Source organism: Meriones unguiculatus, chromosome 7, assembly GCF_030254825.1.
Source record: "Meriones unguiculatus strain TT.TT164.6M chromosome 7, Bangor_MerUng_6.1, whole genome shotgun sequence".
In the NCBI taxonomy this organism is placed as follows: Eukaryota; Metazoa; Chordata; class Mammalia; order Rodentia; family Muridae; genus Meriones; species Meriones unguiculatus.
This window is the reverse complement of record NC_083355.1, coordinates 56124612-56134179: the sequence shown is the minus strand read 5'-3', so window position 1 is coordinate 56134179 and position 9568 is coordinate 56124612. Positions and strand designations below refer to the sequence as shown.

Genomic DNA, 9568 nt, shown 5'->3' with positions numbered 1-9568 from the left:
CTGTTAAAGACACATGAGTGCTATGCTAATGAAGCAAGAAGTTTTGCTGACGTAAAACTCATTGTGGTTTCTCAAATGTATATAGTCAATACTTTTAAAATACGGCTGATATTGGATGTTACAGTGTAATTATTCCAAGTGGTTTTAAATTTGTATATAAGTGCATTTAGATAATTTAAATTCTATCATTTGTCAGCACATCTAAAGCTCAGAGAACACACACACAAATGGACACTCTAGGAGTATAAACAACTTCACTGCTTTAATTGGCATTTAATAATGTTTTTATGTACAGTTTTAAGACATTGACTGTGTAAGCAAGCATGGAATCATGCATTTGTAGGACCACTAAGGGTGCTGAGAACTGGCCAATGATTGAAGAAGCCTTTGACTAGGCCCTTTGTTCTTGAGGTGTCAATGACAAAGCAGTCTGGAGATATGACACAGAGGTAAACACAACAAATTGCCACGGCTCCTTAGTCATCCAAAGCTCCTTAGGAAATGGTTCTTCTTGCCGGCAGGAGATATGTAACATTACTCTGTAAAGTGAAAAACAGCTGTCAGTTACTGCATGTTTTCGCAGCTAATTTACTTTGTAGTGTGATAATATTAACACCTTACATGTTTATAGCATGTCTAGCTTAATGACATCTTGACAAGCATGACGTCCTATCAGTTTGATGTTATCACCTAGATTTCCAAATCCCCTCTTTTCCAGACAGATGGTAGGAGTATAATTTTTCTAACCTATTAAACTGTGGCTACAAGAGTCACTCATTATCTACAGAGTTGTGAGTCATCGTAATGTTTGATACCTGCAGGTAGATGTCTTACACATGTGTGCACAAGTCACTGTCTTTCTCCCTGTGTATGGATGAAATACCTTCAAGTGCAAGTAGGAAAAGCGCTTGCACTTTGGGGCATTTTCTCCTTCAGCCCTAGCTCAAGCATGGCGAAGACTTGCTGTGTCTGCTCTGAAGCTATGCTCCCATCCCTCCTTCTTCCCACTGCTCTGCCATTGCCCAGTTCAAGCTATGTCTGAACTTATGCCATCAGTGTTTCAGGATACAGTTCATACTTTTTTTCTTTTCTAAATCAGATCTGGGTTTTCAGTAGAGACTAGAAAATGAAGATCTGCTTCTTCTTTGGTGTTCCCTGCCAGGTAGCTACCAAATCCTGCTAGGCATCATTACTGCGCTCAGACCTAGTGTGAAGCCCAAGATCCTGGAAAAGAAGGCCAACAAGTTCCAGCACCAGATTCCTATGTCAAAAGAAAGTGCAAACTGGTAAAAACCCAGAGGGATTGCCCACAGAGTATGGAAAAAATTCAAGGGCCAGAAATTGGTGCCCAACATTGGTGATGGGGTCAAGAAGCGAACAAAATCTATGGTACTAGTGGCTTCCTGAAGATCCTGGTCCACTCTCAAGGAACTGCAGTGCTACTGCCGAGCACCAAATCCTGCTGCTGAGGTCACTCAAGCTTCCTTTAAGAACCATGGAGCCATCGTGGAAAGAGCAGCACAGCCAGCCACTGGGTTGCCGGTCCCAGTGCCAGTTGCACTATAAAGATAATGGCATGCACACATGTTTTATTTGTGTTTATAAAGTCTACAAAGACTTCAAGAGCAAGAGAAAAACAGAAACTAGAACCCATATTTTGATAAGATTTTAATGCCTGTTCTGCTAGTCTCACTTTCTGGCCTTACTTTCTCTTCTTTTTTGACATTAGTATTTTTGCTTTTTGTCATCATCACTTACATGAGTTCTAAAAGATATTACATTTCTGTAGGAAGACATATGTCACCATGGGGTTTTTTCCTCTTACAGTGCTCTTAGGTCCCAGAACACATAAAAATGTTGCTAAATTCAGGACACTTATGCTTCCTTGTATTTTTAAACAGAAAAGTATTGGTTCTTTATTCCCACAGAGTAAGGAATTCAGTGATATCTAAACTCACTTTTAATTCCACTTCAGATTGTAAGACCTGGGGTCTCACAGCTCAGGAGTTCAAGATCGCACCCTTCCCAGAAACTCCCCCAGACCAAGACTCGTTGCAAAAGCAAGAGGTTTATTAACCATTGCACAATGGGGTCACCCCTGCCGGTCAGCAAAGAGTGGCACCAGGAGACAAAGGCCTTTAGGTTTTTAAAAGAAAAATTGCAGGAGATTTGAAGTTGCAGTCTTGCCAATTTAGGATTGGATGAGGAAGCTATAAAGTAAGATAATTGGTTAGTCTTAGGTGCTCAAGCTTGGCCAGTCCTGCCAAGTGTGGATGCAGCTGCAATTGAAGGTGGGGGTGGTTAGCTCATCCTTGAAGATTAGGGACTACAGACTTTTGGCTGGAGGTCAAAAGCTACTCAGAAGAAATCTAGGTTCGTTGCTAAGAAACGCTATCTCAAAGACAAGGGTCTGGTTCTTCTTTTGCTGAGTGAAGGTCATTGCTTGCTTGCCTTTTTTTATATCTGTCCTCACAGATAGGGTCACATTCCTCCATTCTCTGGAAAGGTACTAAGAGGCTTTAGCTTAACCTGGACCTAAAACTCAAAACTATAGGCTTTAAAAGACATATAGGTTACAAAGTTAGCCTAACCCTTTCAAGATTGGAAACTTTCCTTATTAATTACTGGCCCTTCAATTACTATTGGATTAAAAACATTGAGGAAAACAAAACAAAAATCAGATATTTCAAAAGGATTTTCACATAAATATGGTGGTAGTACTAAGGCCCCCATATAGGGTAATGAAGGCCCCCATGATCTAGCATTTAAGAGCCTGTAACGTTCATTTCTGATGAGTTTCAAATCTGCCCATGTTGATAGACCAACAGAAGAAGTAGTTCAAACAAGGAATGGGTTGTTGGTGAAAAGCAAAGGAACCTAAACAGGAGAGGCCAAACTTGTCCTCCACTTGGAAAGGAAGTCAAAAGATAAATAATAGGTGTAGCAATAAATATATAAATATATGGTGATAAGTGTGTTTTTTTTTTTTCAATTTATTTTGTTATAGGGTTGAAGGATAATCAAACAAATAGGTTAAAGCAGGGCTCAGCATCCTTGAACAGGAAGCATATGTTTGAGCTATGTGCTCAGGACTAGCTCTTCTTAGCTGAAGCCAGAGGTGAGAAAGGGTGCCAAGTGTTAGAAGGGCCCCATGACCCTGTTCTGCTCCCTCCTGCCATGGCCAAGATACACTGTGTGGTTCTGCTGTAGGGCACTGTTACTCAGGCAGAGACTAAGTGGCTTTTGGCAAGAAGAAATAATCCAATGCTACTGCTCTAGGCAATTAGGAGCCCCTGGAAGCCCATGAGTAGAAGAACTTATTCCAAACAGTTACATAATAGACAATAAGCCTCACACAGTGTTCCAAATCCTTCTTAAATCTTCCTTTGACTCCCCCAAAGGAAGAGCTGACAGATGGAGGAAATGGAGACCTTGTTTGCCTTTTTTCCACTCACTATTAAGGCACATGATGGAGTTATAAACAACAGATAAAAAAACTTAAACATCTCAAAGTTCGAAGAGGAACTATGCAGTTGTGATACACGTGTGTGGTATACTTAGGGCCAATCTTACCACTTAGCACAAAGATGATTTGTGTGTGTGTGTGTGTGTGTGTGTGTGTGTGTGTGTAATCTCAAAAGAGAGACTGTTCTGAGCAAAATGTCATGAAGTAAACTGGATCTGTGGGTGGAGGCAGTACGGCCAATTTATAAATCCCTTTTAAAAACAAACCCGAGGAGTGTTTGTCTTCCTCCGTCCTGAGCTCAGCACCTGAAGCTGGGATTCGAGCCTGAAGCCTGCCAACATTCACATGCTGATTAATCCTATAAAACTTGGTAGAGTCATTCCACTACAACACCTGGAATAATTGCATAGTTGCTGGCAAAAGAGAGCAGAAGGTACTGTTAAAACTGCCAATCACCACATAGTTAATGGTTCCCCAGACACGGCACTAAATACTAGAGCCCTGACCTTTTTCTGTATTCACGACCCATTTTCTTTGTATTCTTCTTCCTCTGATTTGATTGTTTGTTGCTACATTTAACAACAACAAAAAGAAGCAAGCCACCCACACCAAAATCCTCCCTTCATCCGTTAAAATTAAACATTGATAATAACAGAGGCTGAGAGAAGACTGAAGCAGGTGAATCCTGCAGTGCACAGGAAAATGCAGAGTGAGGCTCTTTCAGCAGCAAAGAGGTCTGCTGGTTCCCCTCTTTGGGCCAGGCCCTACCCATGATGCACTCCACCCTAGGAGCAATTCTTTTTGGTGAATAATGTCAAATTTTTGATCTAAAGCTGCTTTTGATTTTTTTATGCCTTCATTATTGATGCTTCATATTGATTCTGAAAGATAAGAGAAAAAGAAACAGTGTCTTATTTTTTCCATTTTAGTAATGAAAAACCCAAGGTACAAAAGAAACACTTTTAGCTCTCAGAGTTTCTCATTCCAGCAGAAGATACCTTTTGTGAAAGGATAAGCCAAAAGAGAGATGATTCCAGGGCACACTGAGACAGTGAGGGTCCTGGGAGATGATCATTCCCACTTTCCATGCTGCTCGTGTATGATGGTCATCCTTGGTTGTCAGTCTGACATAGTCAGGGACCTCAGTCGATGAAATGGCTCCATCCAATTAGTCTGTGGGCATGAAAGGAGCTAAATAGTTTTATATACTTTATTTGGTTGAATGAACTTTTCTATTTTATTCTGATTCTATACTATAGTTATTCTAGATAATCAAACTCACCTTCTCAATCACAAACAATAAAAGAGGTCCTGGGTACAGAAGTAAGTGGTGCAGTCAGATATGTCCGAAGCTTTAAAACCTTCAGTTGGATCCTGTATAAAACAGAAATGGCACCTGTGCATGTTTGTACTCAACACATATTAGCTTATCGCTGTATAATTTACTCAGTTGCCACATTTTCTAAATCTGTAAACAATGCCTTATGCAATATGTTATATATTAAGTGCTAATAATTTAACACATTTGTAAAAATTATTGGTCTTTTGAAAAACAAAGATTGTTTTGAAAAATTAGCAAATAGACAATAAGATCATTTATATAGGCAAGTTAGCCTTGGAATTATTATCTTCTTAGACATGACTAAAATTAAGTAAAATAAATTAGGATGAGTGAAAAATTTTTAAAAATATAGTGTATAGGATGGTTTGTTGGGGGTAGCTCTCAGGTGCGTTTGCAGACCTCACAGTAGGGTGTCAGTGAAGTCACCATGCAGAGAGAGACAGAAAAGCTGGGCAGAGAAAGCATGCAGGCAGAGAAAGAGGAGAGAGGAAATGCAGTGAAAGAGGGGGGGAGAGGGAACCCAAATGTCTGGATTATATAGTGAAGAGCTTCTAAGGGAGAGGAAACCCTGACTCTGGGTTGTAAAGTTTAGGGCAGAGGGCAAGCTATGCCAGCCACACCCTGTAACAAGTAGGGCCTGAGGAATGCTGGGAGAACCTGGAAGCCAGGTCTGCTTTGGTGAAATAGACACCTCAGTTGTGTGTCCTAGGTCTGAATCCTAACATTCCAGCCTTCTATTGATAATAAATGAAAAAAGGGTGATAGAATTGTCTATGACTATTTCCTGCTGACATTTGGGGAATTTTTATGGAGGGGTTCCAAAAAGCTGTAATGTTGGCCTAGTCTGGGAATGGCAGGCTATTTCACTTGCTCTTTAGGTTGTGGGACCATGAGAGGTTAGCTGTTTTTGGAGATGTCCTAGATGCAGAGTCTGAAGGAACACCTGGATGTGGCAGGACTCAGGGACAGAAGAGAAAGGGCACCACCACCACCCAAACAGAACGTAAGGACTCAACAAACACACTCATTGATATCTCCCAATATCAATGGTCTCCATTCCCAGTAAAAAGACGAAAACTAAAAGAGGGGATTAGAAACCAGGATCTGTCCTTCTGCTGCATCAAAGACACACAAATTAATATTAAGTATAGACATCATACTAGCAAAATAGGATGGAGAACGATACTCTGAGAAAATGAGCCCAGGAAGCAAGCAAGTACAGTAATTTTAAAATCTAACAAAATAGAATTCAAACCAAAACTAATCTAAAGAGATAGTGAGGGACATACTCAGCAAAGGAAAAAAAAAAAAAAAAAACAACCAAGAAAAGTACATTGCAATTTTTAACATCAACTTAAGTGGGGAGAAACCCAAAGAAATTCCATTAAAATCAGGAATAAGACGGCTGTTCACTGTCTGCATACCTGTTCAATACAGTACTTTAAGTCTTAGCTGTGAAATAAAACAACTGAAAGAGATCAAAGGGATACAAATCAGAAAGAAGAAGTCAAGATATTTTCATTTTCAGGTGATATGATACAGATATATCCCTAAAAATGCCACCTGGAAACTCCTATGGTCGATAAACACTTTCAGCAAAGTAGCCAGATACATGATTAACTCACAAAACCAGCAGCTCTTTTATACACAAATGAGAAATGGACTGCCAAAGAAATAAAAGTAGCAACTTCTTTCACAGTAGCCTCAAATACTCTGAAATATCTTGAGGTAACTCTCACCAAGCAAGTGCAAGGTTTTTATAACAAAACCTCAAGATGTCAAAGAAAGTAACTGAAGAAGATACCAGAAAATGAGAATATCTCTAATGCTCACGGATTGGGAGGATTAGAATAGTAAAAATGGCTATCCTTCCAAAAGCAATATACAGATTCAATACAATAACCATCAAAATTCCAACACAAATTTTCACAGACATTGAAAGGGCAATTTTCAGATTCATATGGAAAATAATAACCCCCCCCCCCAAAAAAAAACCCAACCAAACAACAAAAACAAACCCAGGATAACCAAAACAATCTTGAATAAGAAGGTATCTATTTAAAGTATCACTACTCCTGATTTTAAGTTGCATTACAGAGATATAGTAATAAAACAAATGTGGTATTGGAACAAAAACAGATATATTGAACAACGAAATTGAATTGCAGACCCAGACATAAATCAGCACACCTATGGAAACATGATGCTTTTATGAAGAAGCCAGAAATATACACTGGAAAAAGACAGCATCTTCAACAAATGATGGTGGTCAAACTGGTTGGCTGTATGCAGAAGAATCCATATAGATCCATACATATTACCCTACACAAAACTTACCTTCAAATAGATCAAAGATCTCAATACAAAGCCCACTGAATCTGACAGAAGAGACCTTGCTGACACAGGAAAATACTTCCTGAACAGAACACCATTAGCACAGGCACTAGCTCAACAATTACTAAATGGGGCCTCATGAAACCTAGAAGCTGCTGCACTGAAAGGACAGATCACATGGATAAAGTGGCAGCCTAGAGAATGGGAGATTTTTAATAACTACACGTTTAGTAGAGGACCAATACTCAAAATATATAAATAACTCACAAAACTAGGTATCAAGGAAACAAAGAACCCAATTAAAAATGGGTACAATTCTAAATAGAATTATCAGTATAGGAAACTCAAATGGCTAAGAAACAGATAAGGAAATGTTCAACATCCTTAGCTATCAGGGAAATGAAAATCAAAACTATTTTGCTAAATCATTTTGCACCCATTAGAATACCTAAGCTCAACAAAACGAGGGACAGCTCATGCTCATAGCTCAGCACCTTGTTCAGCCAGCGTCAGAGCAGCTTCCTCATGCAGCAGATAGGAACACACACAGAGACTGCATCCAGACATAATACAGAGACTGAGACGCTTTGGAACACTCAGCCCTAAAAGGGACGTGTCTCCATCAAATTCCTCCCCTGAGGACCCTGTGGAAAAGGAGGCAGAATGATTGAAGAGTTAGAGATGATAAAGAACACCCATAAAACAAGGACCTCTAAATCAACATGCTCAGAGAGCTCAGGAGCTCACAGAGAGGGAGGCAGCAAGCACAGGGCTGCAGAGGTCTGCACAGGTCCTCTGTGTATATTATGGCTTCCAGCCTAGTGGTTTTATGGGATTCCTGAATGTGTGAACACATGGGTCTCTGATTCTGTGTCTACCCTTGAACTCTTATCCATTTGTCCAATTCTGAAGTGCTTGTTTTTGTTTTACCATTAATATAATATAATCATATTATAATTATTATCCCTTAGAAACCTGTTTGTTTTTTTAATGGAAGACAGAAGGGGATGGATCAAGATGGGAGGAGACATTGTGGAAAACTAGACAGACTAAAGGGAGAGGAATTTACAGTCAGGTTATATTATGTGAAAATAATCTATTTTCAATAACAGAAACAAACGTAAAAAGCAAAAGTACAGTCAAAGACATTTGGCTTTTGTGAAAATTTTCTAATAGACTAAAGTAAGAAGGATAAAGACCTGAAAATATTTCAGAAAAACAAAACAACTACAAAAAACAAAACAAAACAAAAAACCAAAACTGATACAGGTACCCAAAACACCACACTCACATCTGATGTCATCAAAAACAAAATAAATTATCTCATGGTGTAAATATAGAATGCCATAAAAAGACCATATTTAGAAATAAAAATGCTTTAAATTAAAGTTGTGGTAGTAAAACATGTTAGTTTTCTATTGATCATGTAGATTGTCACAAATTTGGTGACTTGAAATGACATAAATTTGTTTCTTATACTCAGGTAAACTGGAGTTCTAAGTGCTGGTTAGTACTCGGGAAGAAGGAACCTCAACTGAGTAATTACCTCCAGCGGATTGGCATATGGGCATATCTGTGTGGCATTTTCTTGATTGCTGATTGATGCTCCAGGCACCAGCCCACTATGGATAGACTAAAGAATGAGCTCAAGGGAGAAAAATGTAGTTATTTGAGAAACAATTCCAATTAAGAGAAGTTCCAGAAAGATAATATTTATGAAAGGAATAGGATAAATTTATTTTAAAATGAATAAAAGTATTCTAAGAAACATTTTCTGAATAAAAAGACTTGAATTCCTTGTTGATTCAGAAAGAAAACACACAGAATTTAGTTAAAAGAATTGTAGCCGACGTTTGCAATTTGTGGGTTCCTTTTTCTCTCTTCCACCCTTCTTCACCCTCTAACACCAGGGGTGAGAGAGAAAAAGGATAGAGGGAAAAGGGTTCTAAGTTAACATTAGACTCTTGCCTGCTGATTGCGGGAGCTGAGTTCCTTGGAGCAAGTTTTATCTTTGCCATCAGGATATCTAATTTCTTCTGGTTTCTTTGCACATGAGTACTTGACAAACTGCAACACAGGAATCCTGACTCTTGGGGCCCTAGCGTTTGTATAGCCTCTGAAAAGTTCCCAGAATTCCACACTCCCAGAAACTATTTGCAGCTAGCAAAACCACACCCCCGTTAGAGCACAAGGCAAATCACAGTCTTGTGATTTGATGAGAAGCAGCCTCCATCCCTACACCTGGGTTTAAAACAAAAACCATACTCCCATAACATTTCTGTCCTTTTTTTTTTAAGAAAACAAAATTACAAAACTCTCACCACAGAGAACAGTATTTAAAAATCATTCAAACTTTAAAATAATAAATTTACAGTCTAGCCTTGATGAGATTCTAACAGAATATTTGAAAACTTATCAGATATCTC

The 9568-nt window shown here is 38.9% G+C and overlaps 1 long non-coding RNA gene across 2 annotated transcripts; it reads right to left on the bottom strand.

Annotated features, from left to right (window-relative positions):
- Nucleotides 1-243: 243 nt before the first annotated feature.
- LOC110559433 (uncharacterized) lies at nucleotides 244-8858 on the bottom strand. 2 transcript variants are annotated; one of them, XR_002477065.2, is made up of 4 exons: nucleotides 8689-8858; nucleotides 4749-4840; nucleotides 4465-4639; nucleotides 244-4347 (listed from the first exon to the last, which is right to left on the bottom strand). It is a non-coding gene; the product is annotated as an uncharacterized LOC110559433 (long non-coding RNA). The 2 variants fall into 2 exon arrangements; XR_002477064.2 differs by lacking the exon at nucleotides 8689-8858 and adding an exon at nucleotides 7637-7779.
- Nucleotides 8859-9568: the final 710 nt, after the last annotated feature.